At 44.6% G+C, this 16,991-nt stretch overlaps 1 long non-coding RNA gene across 1 annotated transcript; it reads right to left on the bottom strand.

The window, feature by feature from the left end:
• LOC140213527 (uncharacterized) lies at window positions 1-12,111 on the bottom strand. Its single transcript, XR_011890387.1, has 3 exons — window positions 12,026-12,111; window positions 4,470-4,736; window positions 1-265 (listed from the first exon to the last, which is right to left on the bottom strand). It is a non-coding gene; the product is annotated as an uncharacterized lncRNA (long non-coding RNA).
• Window positions 12,112-16,991: the final 4,880 nt, after the last annotated feature.

The following is a 16,991-nucleotide window of genomic DNA, read 5'->3' as shown; positions in this document are numbered from 1 at the left end:
TTTTTTAGAATAACTAACATTTATTCATTGACATCACTGCTTACTATTTAGAATTTTTATACCTCATATCAGGAGAATGTTGTGATCCGATGTGATATGTATTTTGCTTTTCCTTTGTTTTGCTGGTGCTTGACTTCAATATTATGTGAAAGCAATAATGAGACCATACTGAGATGTCTTTTTCTAGTGACTGGTTTTTGTCTTTACGTTAGCACAAACGCCACAAGTTGCGATCTTGAGGTTTTTCGGTTCCTCCAAGTGTGTCCTGGAAAGATAACAATCTATTAGCTAGGTCAATTCAAAGCATTACTGATAGCTCATAACATGACTCGACGGCGCACGTAAATCGCAAAGTTCAACAAATACTTTTTGCTGGTTAGAAGGCCTGCCTTTCCTTTCTTCCTCTGTTGTACCAACATAGAAGCCGCGGGTGCCTTTTTTGCAGGAACGTTTTCAATAAAACCGATGTTACACTATGGAGATCTAAAGTGTACAGAGCAGAGACGATTGATGCTGTTTGTACTGATGTCGAGTACCTCAGTATTCATTGAAGCCCAGGCGATAAATTATACGAAATATCTTTCAGTTCATGTTACAAATTTCTAGTGGCACCATTATTATAAATATAACCTAGCCTGAAGGCATGAACGCTTTCCCTTAGCTCTTGATAACCTATGCGAGCAAGTGTGACTTCTTCTCAGCTTAGTGCGTTTTTTAATGAGTATAAGTTTGTCTGCGTATCAGACTCTCGAGAAGAGGCCCAGTTTCTGCATGTTATCGATCTTCAGTCAAGCTAGCGGCTTGAAGATGCCGGAAAAGTAGATATGTTACTTATGTACCTTGCGTGCTTATTGTACATCACTGCCCAGGCGTCCAAGAACAAGCAGTAAATGAGCGCGGTCGATATATATTTACAGAGATAGAGGGCAAAAGGTGTGCAGCATAGCGGGGCTGTTATTCGTGATTGATTTATATTATTTCGTAACTACGGTCGATTCACAGAGCCGTGTGCATTTATCTCACACATTCAGCCATGACTGTGAAAAAGAATATATATTCTTCTCACATCAGTGTGATGTGTAATCAAAGCGGTGGTGAGAAGCTACTTCGCGCATGATCGTTCAGTTGTACCGAACGGCAGTGGGGATTGCACACACATGGCTAAAACCGCGAGAAAGTTTACCGTTTTCATCGCCTTTTCTTCTTTCACCGCATGTGTACTTGTAAAGGCTTCTTGTGTGACTGTGTGAACTGGTATTTCTTAACACCGATATAATCCTGCGCAGCTTTGTTTATATATACTCTATTGAAATGTTAAATAATCTAAAATTTCTCAAACAATGCACGAAGCGCAGCGATAACTAACGAAAAAAAAAGGGAATCGATCTGTCAGAACTAAAAATAATATTGTAAACGCTGTCGTCCGTCGTCACACAAAAAGGTTAACACGAGTTCAATGGCTACTTTCTGTGAGAGCTTATCGCTCTCTACTCCTACGACAAAGAGATGGGGAGTAATGAATAGCCTATCCCGAAACACTCGCCCACACATGTCTTTCGCAGCGCTTGCTTTAAAGCAATGAAAAGATTTATGAATCCTTGCAGAAGATTTTGCCGATATATGCGCATCTGGCACATTAACAGAAATTTACTTTAGTAGAACGTTCTTGAGGGCGACTTGGTTCATACTTGAAGGGAGGTTAAAACTGCTCGAAAAAAAAAAACGAGGGCAAGCGAAACAAACACACCACGAGTGCTGCAATGACAATCCTTTGTCATCTCAATCGTTCCATTGAATGAATACACCATTCACATTTCGCCAGTTGGATTTGGCGCTTAGCAGAATGAAAAGACGTGTGCTGTGGGTCTTGATTTGGTGAGAAATCAAATGCTGACAAATTTGTCATACGAGGGAATACGAGCCCTTATGCAAATATTTAACCACGTCTGGAGCACGGGAGAGATCTCCAACGTGTGGAAGACAGCACGGGTGGTGTCATTGCTCAAGTCCGGAAATTAACCTGCGAACCTTGCTTCATATCGAACAATATCACTAACATTATGCGTATGAAAGTTGATGTGAAGACTAACCCGTACAAGCTGAATTGGTTTCTTGAGCAAAGAAGTAGACTGCCATCGTGCAGGACAACATTTCGCTCACGGTTGAGTGTACAGGACAGTGTCTTGGACTTGCTAAACCAAATCGATCACTTTCGCGTCCAAGCCCTGTTGACACTCGCCATCTTTTTGACGTTGCCAATGCATACGACTGTGTGCTTCACACTGGCATCATTAATGGACTCCAAGCCCTGGGTGTCTCTGGAAACGGTCTTCGATTCGTCCATGAATTACTTAGAGAGTGACATGTTAAGATTAAGCTCGGAAATATAATGACTGAAAAGCGGCGCATTCCCCTACGCGCCCCACAATAAAGTGTGTTATCTCTCTTGCTTTTTAACGCTGCCATAGCCACCCTCCAGAGCACTAAAGGTAGGTTTTATGGCAGTGAAAATTTCCCACCGCGGAGATGACACCTGCATTTGGATCTCAGGCTACCAAATCAAAGGTTTGGTCCGGATAGCCTAGGGCGTGATCTCCGTCATCGATCGTCAGATAACGATGCTTGGCCCATCTTTATGAGCGCAAAAAACTGCCTTGATGCTTTTCACATGGGTGAGGGGGAAGTCAACTCGCATGTCGCTGAATATTAGAGCCTATCCAATTTGCCACGCGACTAGTGTTCGATTCCTGGGCGTCACCATCAACAGCAAGCTGCTATGGCGACGCGCTGTTGAAGGTGTTGTGACTTCATCAGTGCAAAGAGTGAACGCACTTCGTCGCATGGCAGGTACATGTTGGGGAAAGAATCCTATGTCTATGCTTAAACTAAACGCTGAACTGATAACAAGCCGCATTATCTCTAAGCTACCGCTGATATCACTATCACTGAGCCAATTCGAGTGCTTAGAGGCAGTGAACATAATGGGACTTCACTTAGCGATGGGAATTCCCCACGCGGCTTCAAGAAAGAGGGTTAGTAATGAAGCGGAGTCTCTTCCGCTCCGCCTTTTGGCGTCTAAGGCCTAACTGACGCAGCTGTTAAGCCTGGGTGAGTCCCCCGCAGGAGCGGCGCTTCTCCAACGGCTAAGAGCAAGAACTCGCTCCCATTTCCATGCGGCACTGAACACCTTTCAATTTTTTGGATTCGAGTGGCCTAAACTGAGTCGACTCGACCCGCTATGGTCTTTTTCGAACATTAAGCGCAACCTCAGTGTACTCCACCTACCGGCCAAACGCACTATTTCAAGAGCCGAAGCATAATTTCTTGTGCTATACCACTTGAACACATCGTCTCGAAGTCACCTACAAATATACACAAACCGGTTGGTATGTGCGCAGCGACATTCAGCACACCGTCCCACAATGTGTTATGGTCTGGGCGCCTGGATCGCGCAGATTCGTCTACAACAGTAGAAACTGCCGCAATTACTGCGGCCTCGCGAAAACTACGCGTTTATTCTGCACGTGACGTCGTGGTTCTGACGCACTCAGTCATTGTTACAACGATTACGTCGGGGTCTACCTCGGAACTAGTTTACAAGGCAATCACTGGCACTGATCAAAGTTCTAATGAGCAAGGAATCTACCGTAAAATTTGAAACGATCGCTGTCTCCGTAGGAATTGAAGGAAATGAAAAAGCCGACGCTGTTGCACGCTTGGCACTGACGTGCGTCCCAAAAGTAAGAGCGCCAAAGATTTGCTCCAAAACCCTATGGAGATAATCGGTATTCACTTTATGGCAATCCACCATACTTCACACCAAGCTTGTGTGATCCATGGGCTACTTGGAAAAAAGCAAAGCTGTTCTACCGCATCCGAACCGACTCCGCGTACACCGCGGCTGGGTTATTCGAGAATAGGCAATGCGCTTCCCAGCCATGTACCTTCTGTGATGATACCAGCGGCATCGAACATAGGATCTGGCCATGCTCACAGTTCGACGCAGAAAGAAAAGCGATGGTCGATAGCCTGCAAAAGAATTTTCTTTGGCATAGGACATTTGATGACATCATTTTCTCAGGAGGGCCTGCGGCGTTCAGGAAGAGAGTGCAATGACTGATTATTTTTTTCATGCGAGAAACGGGGCTCTTCAACACCGGTGATCGACATACTGACACTCAAAGAAGGCTCAGACGGATCACTTGCCGGCTATGTATGCCAGGCTAAACACGCCTGCGGCAAAACTGCCCCCACCACACCCACCTCCATCATCTACGAAGGAAATTTCATCGAGACACCAAGTACATAAAATATTAAAGATTAGATGGAATATTTCCTATAAGAACCGAGTAAGTTATGTATGTTGTGCATAACAAAAAGGAATGTAGCTCGGCTGGAAATTCCTATTTAGATGAAGAAACAGAAATCATCACAAAAAATCTCATGAAACCCATAATAACATGTCTCACCGTCAACCGGTGGCACCTTTAGGCTTCTACTTGGAAGCGGCTGCATCATCAGCGCCTGCGGCGGCACCACCAGCGCCTGCGGCGGCACCACCAGCGCCTGCGGCACCACCAGCGCCTGCGGCGGCACCAGCGCCTGCGGCGGCACCAGCAGGAGCGCCAGCGGGAGTGGCGCCACCTGCGCCGCCGGTGGAACCAGAAGCCCCAGTGGACCCGGCGGCACTATGGCCTCCTCCGGATGATGACCCACCTGGTTTCGTACCTTGGGTTCTACGAGCAGAAACAGATTTTTTAACTTTCGGTTCCTAATATACAAAGATACAGACACGTGGCAATACTAAAGCGAAGCTGTTTTTGCTACTAGAATTTTTTTTGACTTCGTGTGAGAAAAATATCACAGCTTGGGAAGCGTTCGCGACAAAGATGTACTCAGTGAATGTCAGAGAACTCGAATCAAAATAGAGACGATATTTTACAGAAATTGGATACATATTGCCAACATTCTACTAGAGCCAGCGCTCTAGTAATGGAACTTCAAGCCATCCACGACGCTGTGCAAGATGCGACATCTAAGCTGCCTACCATCAAGCAACTAGATATCTTCACTGATTCTTTAGCGGCTATTCAGGAACTCAAGAAGGTTGATAAGGCGATGGAAATCTGCGAGAGAATACACACTATGAATAGTAAGACAGCTACTTGCGTCAAGGTACACTGGATTCAAGGCCATTCAGCAAACCCTCACAACATTGCTGCTGACCAGCAGGCACACTGTCCTCCTAATCCTGATCCTCCACCTATTCCCCTCCCACCCCAACCCCGTAACTCGCTGCGAGCCCGTAAAAATGTTCTCCGGCAGGACACACGCGCTCTTATCCCACCGTGTGTCTGCTCCCTCCCCCTTCATCTTACTAGGGCGGAGGAAGTTGTGCTTAGGAGGCTTCGGGCCGGGGTGGCCCTTACACCGGCTGTTGTCTCAAGGTGGAACTGGTCGCATTTACCACTGGGTGCTACGTGTCCATACTGCTCCATTCCTGTGGTGGAATCAGATGCATACCACCTAATATGGACATGTACGGGTTTACAATCGGAACGCTCGCGTCTCCTACTGCAAGCCGGCCTCCGCTACAGTGTGACAACCAGCTATGACCGCTGGATACATGACAACAGATTCCACAAAACACTGCTTCAATTCATACACAACACAGGCCTCACAGCACACATATAATACACATATACGCTCCAAGAATTATGCCTTAAGGGCAAGCCTTTATCGCAATAAAAAAAAAAAAATATACTACTCCACCGAAAGAATGAAAAAATGACGCAAGCCCCGCTCATTGCAATAGACGCGCGCCTGGTCGTCTTATAGGACTGGTTAACAGAATAAAGTTAAGCCGAAATTATTCTTCGCAACAGGAACTACGGCAATTTAAAAGTTATAATAATCAGCCATACATGCATTTGGGGCATGATGGAGAAATAATCACATTGCTGGATTTTCTAGACTGCCAATCAGCTAAGGGAGTGGCTAAAATTACAGCTGTTTAGAAATATAGCAGTTACGATAAAACGCGAAGCACTACATGCAATAGCAATACTTTATGTTACGCTGACGGTTTCTCAGAGCATTGCCGTGACGATTAGGGCTACCAGCAGCCTCGAAGGCGTGGCGCAGCGATTGTTCACGAGGTGAGAAAGTAGGAAAACCATCGGCGTTTGTGAGCACCGAAATCTACGATTGCGTATGTCTAGCTTGGCGTTCACTCTGCGTGGGCTAAAATCAGTGTACGGACCACTACTGACTACAGCTATGACCACTACAGCTATTCAGCGGGAGCGTTAATGTGTGTGTGCACACCACTTTACCCAGCATCAAACGGCAGAACATGGTCCTGCCTCTGGCAGAACCAATCGAACGAGGTAGGAGGGTGCGTCGGCACAGCTTCGTCGCTTTTGTAGTCAAACACTCATCGCTTCTCAGAAGACCTAATCTGCTACGCAATAGCTGTGCATGCGCATCGACGATGTGTCAGCCCTTCAGAAGAGGCGCCACTATGAACGGTGACGGAGCGAATACGTCACGTACATCCGTATAATTGCTGTTGTAGCAAAATGAAAGCCAGATTGGACTTACACTTTTCATGCATACTTGCCACATGACAGACCTCTTCTTATCTTTCCATGACAGATGGAAAAATAAGAAGAGTACAAACTAAGGTGTGATACCAGAAATGAATAAAGTTATGCGACACATGGGAAACTTGTTCTTCAAGGAAACAAATTTTTCCCAATACGCACATACATGGCTTTCTTACGTAAACACGCTCTTGCCGTGTTATTTCTGCTGCCTTACAAACGGCATAATTATGGCCGTGTTTACCTAAATACCTCAATAAATGTGCACGCAAAACGTGATTTCTTTTGTACTACCGTCCCAAAGATGTTGCACTCTAACCCGCAGCGTTCTTGGAAAGCGATAAGACCTCAAAATAATAGCTATATTTCTCTATGAGATAACCCTGGCTCGCCCATTTCTGATTCAGATGTTCCTGTTGCCTTGGACCTTGTATTTTATTTCATTCAATGTTTACAGATGAACCTGCCGATGAAGTTCCAGTTTGCATTTTAATTTTTTCCACCCGTGGAAGATATTGATTTTAGGCCAGAAGGCATCCTTAGGGTTATATATGACCCCAAGTGCTCATCATGCTGGAGGATAGACGGTATAAGAGCCGAAGTCTTAAAAAATACTAAGTATGTGTGTAGCTTCATCCTCTGTAATGTTTTTCAGTAACGACTTGACGCCGGCACTGTTACAAGAGACTAGGAAATAAGGAAGGTCCTTCCAATCTTCAACAAAGGGGATCGGTCTTCCCGAGTTAACTACCGTCCGAGTTAAATCATGGAACACATCATCTTCTCTCATATTGCGAACTTCTTAACTTCAGTGAAGTACATTCGCCCTAATTAACATTGATTCCGGAAAGATAACTCGTGCGAAACGTAGTTAGTCTTACTTATTTATGATATTCAAGTAGGCCTCTACTGCAACATTGCAACTGACGCGCTGTTTCTAGATTTCAAAAAGGTTTTCCATAACGTTCCACATTCTCGTGTTTTGCTAAAGTTATGACGCCTCAACATCCGCGCACTTGTTCTTAACTCAATACATCGTTTCTAAACTAACTGAAAACAGTTGGCATATGGTAACCACCTCACATCTTTTGCTTCCTCCCTTCTGTGTGGTGTACCTCCGGGCACTGTTCTTGGGGTGCTTCCACTTTTCAGCCCACAATAATAGCCTGTCATTACCTGTAACCTCTGTAATACGTCTTTTCGCTGATGATTGTGCCCTTTACCGCCCTGTCAATAACTTCACTGGAGGTTCTTTCATATTAAAGACTGGTGTGTTGTATGGCTCATGTCCCTGAAGATTAGTAAGACTGTGCGCATTTTATTCTATCGTCGACTTAAGTACATTCCCCGGCCAAGAAGATTAATAACTGTACTATATGTACCACCGCCTCCTTAAAGTATTTAGGAATTCACCTCTGCAAAGATTTGTCTTGGACAAATCACGTAAGCCACATAATTATATCCAACTAACGAAATTCCTTTTATCTTAGCCGCAATCTCTTCGTGGCACAACCACCCGTCAAATCAGTTGCCTATAAAACGCCCTTGCAACCAAAACTTTAATGTGGATGTGCTATCTTAGACCCTTACCAAACTAATTTGAATAATGCCATTGAGTACGTTCGCAACCGTGCTACCAGCGTTATTCTTTCAGCTTACCCATATCACACTAGCGTTACAACACTAAAATTTAATCCAGACCAATCGCTTCTTTCTTCTTGTCGTCGCATCTCTCGCCCATTTTTTTATCACGGGTATTTTTATTCCACCCCGCGTTACGGCCATCTGATCCACCTGGCTCACTGCGACCGTCGAACAGACCATCCGAACTCGTTAATCCCACCACGACGCCGCACCACTTCGTCCCTGCAGTCATTCCTCGTTCGATCTGCCCGAGACTCGAATGGCCTTCCGAGAAGAACTGTACTCATCCGCTGTAGAGCGAGCTGTAGATCTGCCATCGACTTATCTGACTTATCTTTCCTCTCATCATCATAATTGCCACCTTTTACGTGCCCACCTATCATTTAATGTCCTATTGGCATCCTTGAGGTATCAACAAAGAGTAAACAATAGTAACGCCAGCCTATTCGAATAATCGAGCTTAAGGATAACACTTGACCTATTTGCCACAGCCCACTTAGAAAAGTTCCCGAAAACTTCGAAGTAATCACCTGTATGTCTATCCTCCTGACACCCCTTGTACTATATATTGCAGCTTATATTCTTCTTACAAAATTCACTCCGAAGCCATTACTAAAAATATCCATTCTGTATATCAAGTCGTGCATCTGGAACTGTACACAAGTGATTTATTCATTTGACATCTGTGTTATCACACGTAGCGGAAAGCAGCCTTGAAGCGCGCTTCGAAGTCTGTCCGAGTGCGTGGAAAACCAGGATCTACCAGCAACATGGCAATGCACTATACGTAGTTGAATCCTCATCTGTGCCCCTTTGGCAATGTAATTGAGCTCTTACCATAGAAGACACGAGACGGGTACTTCTTCCCTGTACATGAAGATGCAGCTTTTAAGAAGATATATATATAAATATATATATATATATATATATATATATATATATATATATATATATATATATATATATATATATATATATATATATATATATATATATATATATATTTATATTGAAGGCCGGACCGTGGCTAAAACGACAGTACAGTCCTGCTGTTTTTACTATATGCTTCTATTCTTGGGACTGCTTCCGTGGTTGATCCTGTGATTTTATGCTTCACTGATATAGCGAGTGTTTCAGCGAGAACTCTCGAAAGTTTAGAAAGGTTGCTCATTGCAAATAGCAGAATACTAGTTCATGACGCGGTCTACTCGAAGCGGCACTAACTGCTTGCACAAATAAATTGAAATGCATAATCGACAAATATACAAATTCTACTTATGAAGACTTTAACTAAGTACCTTCAGGCCCATATTGCATTTTACAGATTCTAGCCGTGGAGTTCGCAAGGCGGATCCATATGGCACGAATGCTCAGAATAACACCAGTTTTGAGATATTAATTCCCGAACTTTGCGGTGAAACGTACTGCCGTTCTAGCTACTTTCTTAACAAAACGTCGATTTATGCATATAGGTTGTTGTTTCATGGACTTTCATTTCAATGAATTTATCATTTCTTTAATCCACTTAGTAAACACAAGCAATTTCCCCTGTACGGCAAGCCAGCGCACGTTCTCCGTCATACCATTGCTTAATTTTCCGACGTGCGAAATTAGTCGTGAATGTTCGCTACATGTACGCGATGCTTTACCAATGATCGAAGCCTTCTGGCGTATTCAGCAATTACAGGGTTGACCTTTGATGACAAAGCCGATTCAGCATTCAGTTGTTCCTTGTTTGCATAGAGCGTAACGCTAAGTATGTCGCTGAATCCTGGGCAGTTATAACTTGAAGCGTTGCACTGAGTGGCGGCAACCTGGACGACTAGTACATCGATTTAAGGTTAGCTAGTACTATGACCTCCACTGTTGTCGTACTTAAAGACATTCGGACAGAACCATTCTACGATGACTGCCTAAGTATACGAGAGCCCTTAATTCGCACAGCGCACGTTCTTTACTCAATCTTCAGTACAGCCGACAAAGCGGACGGTGAGGTTGCGTCCGTTTGTCTTCAGGGGAATCGACATTTGTGCAAGTTAGTACTGGTGGCACATCGGGATGGGGACGCGCAAACGACGGAGACCGAAGGAAGGAGAAATTCAAGAGATCGCTGACTAGTAATTCACCTTATTGGAAAGAACGCGCGGTGTGCGTCTTTGGATCTGTGCTGATCGAGCACTCTCGAGCAGCTCATGGTTGTCGGTATTGGGACAGCCTACTGGAGGCAGTGCTCTTACACTATAGTGTCGCGCATAGTCTGCACCCACTTACAGCTTTTGTCATGACCTCAAGGAAAGGTGACATCTTTCTTGCTGGAGGCTCCGGCTCTACACATCGGAGGATATATGTTTTTGTAATTGCGGAATAATGTAACCTTTTCTCAGCTCCTTGCTCGGTTTCGCACATTAGCGCCGTACGTAGCTATAAAGGTGAGCGAAAGAAGGCAGGTAGGCGAGAGCAATGCCAGAAAAAGCTTCCTTCCGTTGATTAAAGCGCACGCTGCGCCGCGTGCGGTGAGAGGGGAGTGGTCGGTGACCGGACGCAAAGCTCCGGTAGCTGTAACACGAATAATTCTGTTGCCATCCACTTCCTGTATCGGGAAAGTTTTCTGTATGACTTGGGAGCCTTTTTTTTTTTTTTTTTGCTGTTGCACCCCGTTAACTATATGGTTAACAGTTACGATGGCGATACCTGGCTCAGCGCGCTGCGGCAGCCAGGGCTCGGCCAGTGTAGGCTTAGGAAGTCGGCGTGCATATGGGCAATCTGAGAAGAGCATAGTCGTTTTAAGGAGGACGCTACAGAATATGCTTTACACAAACATCATGGAAGAACAAGGACCTTCGGCCCCAAAGCGGTTCGGCGAGCTCGATATCGGGAGTGAAAACGCCTAACTCACATCAGGGCGAACGCTAAAACATTTGTTTTTCAGCCTAGTAACAGCCCTGTGAAGTTTTGCGCGTGGTTATCGTAGCGAGACCACATTGACTACACATACGTTGGTGGAGAAGCCAATGAAATAGTTTTGCGTGTATTTATATGAATCGTATGCCAATATCGGGTAACCTTCCGGTTACAGTCTTCGGAATAGCCATTTTTAGAATTTAAGGTGGCTTACAGAGACGGTAATCGCTTGAAGGCACAACAACATAAGCGAGCTTTTGCTCTTGTCATGTAAAGATTTTTACATGCGTTGGCATGGATGACAAAAGGTAGACATCAAAGCTGTCTATGAGAACGCCTTCACATTTGTGTTGTAGAAATTTCGCACGCCTACAGCAATTGTTTTTTAACGATTGTTTACGGAAATGCAGAAACTGCATCTACTAGTTGTGTGACACGAGTAGTTACGTGTCTGAACAATTCTATTGTGCTTTTTGCGCCACAAGTACGTATCCAAACCAACTTCCTTAGTTTTCTGTTCCTTTTGAAAGACATACCTTTTAGAATTTTAGTTCCAAAACGTTCATGCAACGTTAGTTCTATCGTATATCAGACAACAACATTCTTAAAGTGAGGCAGTGAAGAAACATACAGCTAGTTTTAACAACATATAGATATTATCGCTGCTCATTTCGTGGTAATAATCTCTATGTGCAAAAGATGAAACTAAGATATATTTAGAATCACTGGTGCAACAGCAATTGACGCTTTCTCTGCACACTCCTAGCTACAACTACGTGATTTTGAACAACATACGGCCACTAAAACATACAAGGACAAGAAGTGTATGTATTCTGTAGATTACCGCATTTATAAGGGCCTCCCAGCATACTTACATCATCATGACACTAGCAACAATGAGCAGGAATACAAGGACCTTCGAAGCAGCCATCTCAAATATTGTGCACTATCAGCTCTCCACCGTACTGTGAACAAGGTAGCTAATCGTCGCCACCTTTTATACATCAACAGGCCCCGCCTCTCTTCTCCTTCCCCCATAAACAAAAATATCTAGAGCGAGGTAGGGAGTGAGAGAAATTCAGGTTTCAAGAACGCAAAGTGCATGTGAGCAACGTTGTTGATGAAGGTGCGGATGATCAATAAAGTGACTCAAGATTTCTCAGGCACACTATATCTTTGTCAGTTTTGTGAACATTTGTTCGCGTCCCTTTGTAATAGAACTATCTTTCAGCGCAGGAGAAAACATGCTCACAGGAATCCTTGTTCTTGTTTTTCACTTGTGAGTGATATACCAGGAAGAACACGCCGCACCGTACCTCTAAGAACGTCACAAACGTATTCCGCTGCAACGGGCAATGTTTTTAACGTCAGCATGCAAGAAACACTTGAGTGTACTTGATCGAAATAAATCTCTGAAAAGCTTCTACAAAACTTCTTGAGTAAAGGGTTCACTGTGTTTCGGAAACGATAGAAAATCTGTTTTTTGTCAAAGGGAGTAGCTCATAGCCCATCCTCATTTTCCAGTGATGTTTTTACCACACATAGGAAAGGCAGGACATGTTTTTTGTCATTCCTGCCTCTGTTCTTGCCATGAATGTTTTCGTTATTTCACGTTACCCTGTAAACAGGTTGAAGAAACTCATTTTATGGTTGAATCGTCAGTCCGAACTTCTTACCGCGCTTGTGCAATTAGTTATCGTAAGCTCCAATCCTTATCATCATCATCATCATCATCATCATCATCATCAGCCTGATTACGCCCACTGCAGGGCAAAGGCCTCTCCCATACTTCTCCAACTACCCCGGTCATGTACTAATTGTGGCCATGTTGACCCTCTAAACTTCCTAATCTCATCTGCCCACCTAACTTTCTGTCCTTATACCAATCCTTATACTGCAAGCCTATTCAGGAAGATTTGGTGCGCTCTCTGCAATCAAGTCCTTGTCAGAGATCTTGAATATCCCTATTTTCCGGCACTACAAAATTGCAAAAAAAAAAAAAGAAAAGCAACATTGCACTCGGTCTCCTATCCCGCCGCACCTGCTGGGACCTGTGCATTGGCTTGATGTCCCGCTGCTGCCATTTTAGGAAGCCGCTATTCTGCTGCGGCCCATTTTGCGTTCATTAAGTGCGTGCTACTGGATATGTTACCATTCATGGTCACCGTTCTTGCCTACAGCAGACAGTCTCGCAGAAAGAAAGATTTTTCGCACAAGAAATTCATCCTGCAGATGGTAGTTGTGATTAGTTTCTAAATTCACATGTGGTATATAGTTTAAATGTCAACCAAGCATCTCCCACTAGTAAACTGAGTAGAATGGAGAACACAATATATACGAGAAACTTTTTCTGCCGGCCGCAGACAAGATACAACTCCTTTCATCCCAATAGAGAACTTTCATAAATAAAACATATTAGTAGCAACAGCCTGCATGCGCCCATGTTTGTTTTGTCCGAAATCCTGCTCATCCAGTGGCTGTCCTCTACACTGTAAAAAAAGGCGTTAAGTTAAAAAAAAATATACACAAATTTTTTGAACCGCAAAACTAATTTTCTCTGAATGTTTTGACAGGAACCTCTTCAATGAAAACAAACTGAAATTTGCTGCTAACATTATAACGTATAAATGAAGTTAAAACTAAAATATAGGCTTTCTAAATCACTGAAATTGTATAGATAATTAAGAAATACAATTTCAGCATTGTTTTCTTTTCATACACGCCATTTCTTGCATATAGCATGCACAAAGCAATGTCGGGCATCAACGACTACCATGAGGCTCCGTGCCATAATCAAGATGGCTGCTCTTCGAGGCAACACATGTCGGCACTGCTCTGTTTCTTCTTCCGCCTATCGGAAGACTTGAGTGGTTTTCTTTTCACACACAATTCAAACCATGCATGAATGATTTTTATCCAATATTTTCCGCATGTTTATGACATGGAACAAGACTACAATGTAGCCCGCACGGAAATTCAGGCGGACAGGAGACAAATGCGGCAGCTACGTGTTCCGACATTTCAGCGTACGTTGCGCTTTGTGAGGCACCATGGGATTTTGGCATTAAATTTAGCTGTAGTGTCTACACGGAAGCTCTATGTAGTTAGCCGATGCGTCCGTCCGTCTGTCTGTCGGTCGCCTGTACGCCGTAAACTCAACCTGCGCAACCTCATCTGCATGCGTGAAACAAAAAGGAGAAAGAGGGGCGTGTGCTTTGTGAACACTACCGAAATATCATAAGATCTGTTTACTCCGATCCATGATATCACGCTACCAGGCCCGCAATTTCTATTGACAAGACTGACGTAACGACATAACACTGTTTCCTACTCACGAGAATCCCCATTAGATTATATGGCAGTCGGGCCACGTAACGTGGCGTAACACATGTTGTTTATGAATTTCATTGAAAAAGCAAGATTTCGAGCTGCTTAAAGAATACAGGACATGAACACAAACATAAGGGCACGCCCAAAGCGCAAATGACGTCATAGATAGGAGCTAAAAGGCCCTGTGCTATCTAGGTGGTGTTGGATTAGCTGCGCCAGTAGTGAAGTCATTGCTCTCCGTCACAGCCGAGCGCGCGTGCAGCAGTTTCTCTACGGCACTGAAATTGGTAAGCCACGCGTCGTACGTTCTCCTTAGCAGAAGGCAACTTTCGACCAGCAAAGCCGCGAACAGTACAGGGACCAAGCTCGTCTACGCCGTGCCGATTCTGCGGCTCAGGCAAAAGAACAGGCTCGTGCAGCCGAGCGAAAGCCGCAGCTGCATAACGAATTTCCTACAGCCTACCAAGATGGCGTTTGATGAACCGTAGTGATTTACCAAGTGATAAACACCATGGCCGCACGTTCCCGCTTCGCTGGTTAACCTGAGTGCATGGGCGGTGATCTTTTGTTATAGTACACGTAAGGGCAAGTCAGTAGGCTTGACAAATGTATTATTGTTTTTTCTTGCCTTTTCGGATTGTACTCATTTTTGCTGTGGCTGCGAGAAAGGAAAGAAAAGCATGCGCGAGTTCACAACAAAGTTCACTCAAGGTTGCGGGGTCGAATCCATGCCACGGCGGGCTGATTTGGATAGGGGCTAAATGCGAAAAAGCCCGTGTACTTAGATTTAGGTGCACGTTGAAAAACCCTTGGCGGTGGAAATTTCAGGAGTCTCTCACTACGTCGTATCTCATAATCAAATCGTGGTTTTGGGGAATAAAACCCCATATTTAAATTGTTTTGCAAAGCTAACTCTGCGACGTTAGGTCTTAGCTACGATGAAGTGTTTAGTTTATTGAAGTGACCGGAAAATGCGACTTTTTTTCTCTTGTGTAATATATTATTTGCTTGGATGCTGGCATATGGACCCGCCGCATATGAGGGCACATAGCATACGGTATAGATTTTGTTCGTCCGTTAGCTGCGAGTCGATTGTTTTAGTATGCTACCGTCAGCAAATGGTTTTGCCTGGCCACTGACTCAACCGTTTCATCTTGAAAACAGCGAGGACACTACTACCTGGCTTGGAGTACTATCTGCGCATTTTAAAAGTGAAGCGCAGAAGGCCCTAATACCCGAACCGCGAAGATATACTATCACCACCCACGTGGCCACAACAAATCGCTCGCATATCGTCTGGTAGCCTCACTTAATAAGCCTGACAAATATTAGCTAAACGTATGAATGATCGACTGCAAAAATAAGAATGATGTGGTCAAAGTTTGCATAAATTGAACTGCAGTAAAACATTTAGTAAAAAAGACAAAACACAGCATGTGTCAGTGTTTCACGTAACCAATACTGCACAGTTAATGTAATGAGTCCACTGCTTTAAATTATCAGGACTATTCTCAACGTTGTGCAATTCTGCTTGACATTGTTACAAAAATAGCTGACGTGGGATTTGTTTGCGACGTATGTACGGCGTACACGAAGGGTCCCGCTGGTGTTGCATATAGTAAATGCTCCAAATTTTTGGTACAGAAGTAAATTCTCATATTCTTTTTTCCATTTCTGCTGTTCATCGTTACTGTAGGCGAGACGTAGACCAGACTGCGCATGGGTATTCAGATTACAATGGGCTCACGCTGAATACAGTTTTGCCTTTCATGACCAGCGTTCCTGCGCGGCATCTTCAGCGCTGATAGTAGATGCGGTATGGAAACTGCGCTGGAGGGCGCAGGCGTCCTTAGAAAAGACATGTTGCGGAAGACTCTGAGCTCCTCCATTCAAAGAGTGAAGACGTTAGCATCTGTACGCATTCCGCGGAATGTCTGTGCACTCAGCCTGGCTGCGCGTCGCCCAGGCACCGTGGCGCCGGTGAGCAGGACATGCATGTCTTCTGTCCAAATGCTACATGTTTTGATAGCACCCGGCCTGCGTTGCGTGGAAGGAAACATCGCTTTCAGTATGATAATTATTTTGCAGGAAAGAGCCAGCTTCGCGTTTATACAGAGGATATACCGTGTTCTTTGTCTGTTTTTTATTGCGATAGCAAGTATATGGACACTCCCAACGCATTTTTGCCGTTGCTGTCACCATCGCCGTCGCCGCGATGTCCCTGTAAGGTCCAAGGGCGATAACGCCGTCCTCGCGCGTCGTATGTTGTATGTGCGAGTGACAGCATGCAAGGGAAGCCGACGATCGCGGCGCAATCTGGCGCAATCTGGCGCACGCGAGGAAACAAAGCGGCGAGCAAACGTGGCGTCTGCCATCGCGTGATAGTCCGTGGGGTGGTGGGGGGAAGGAGGACTAGGGCAGTGTTGTGCTCCGGTGGCAACTGCTCACATGGCGACCGTGCGCTGTCACATCATGAACATTACATTAGGAAGTAGACTTGAGCGACAGATT

The sequence above is a fragment of the Dermacentor andersoni genome, chromosome 10 (assembly GCF_023375885.2).
Source record: "Dermacentor andersoni chromosome 10, qqDerAnde1_hic_scaffold, whole genome shotgun sequence".
Lineage (NCBI taxonomy): Eukaryota > Metazoa > Arthropoda > Arachnida > Ixodida > Ixodidae > Dermacentor > Dermacentor andersoni.
Note: the sequence above shows the minus strand (reverse complement) of the source record. Positions and strands in the feature narration are given on the sequence as shown.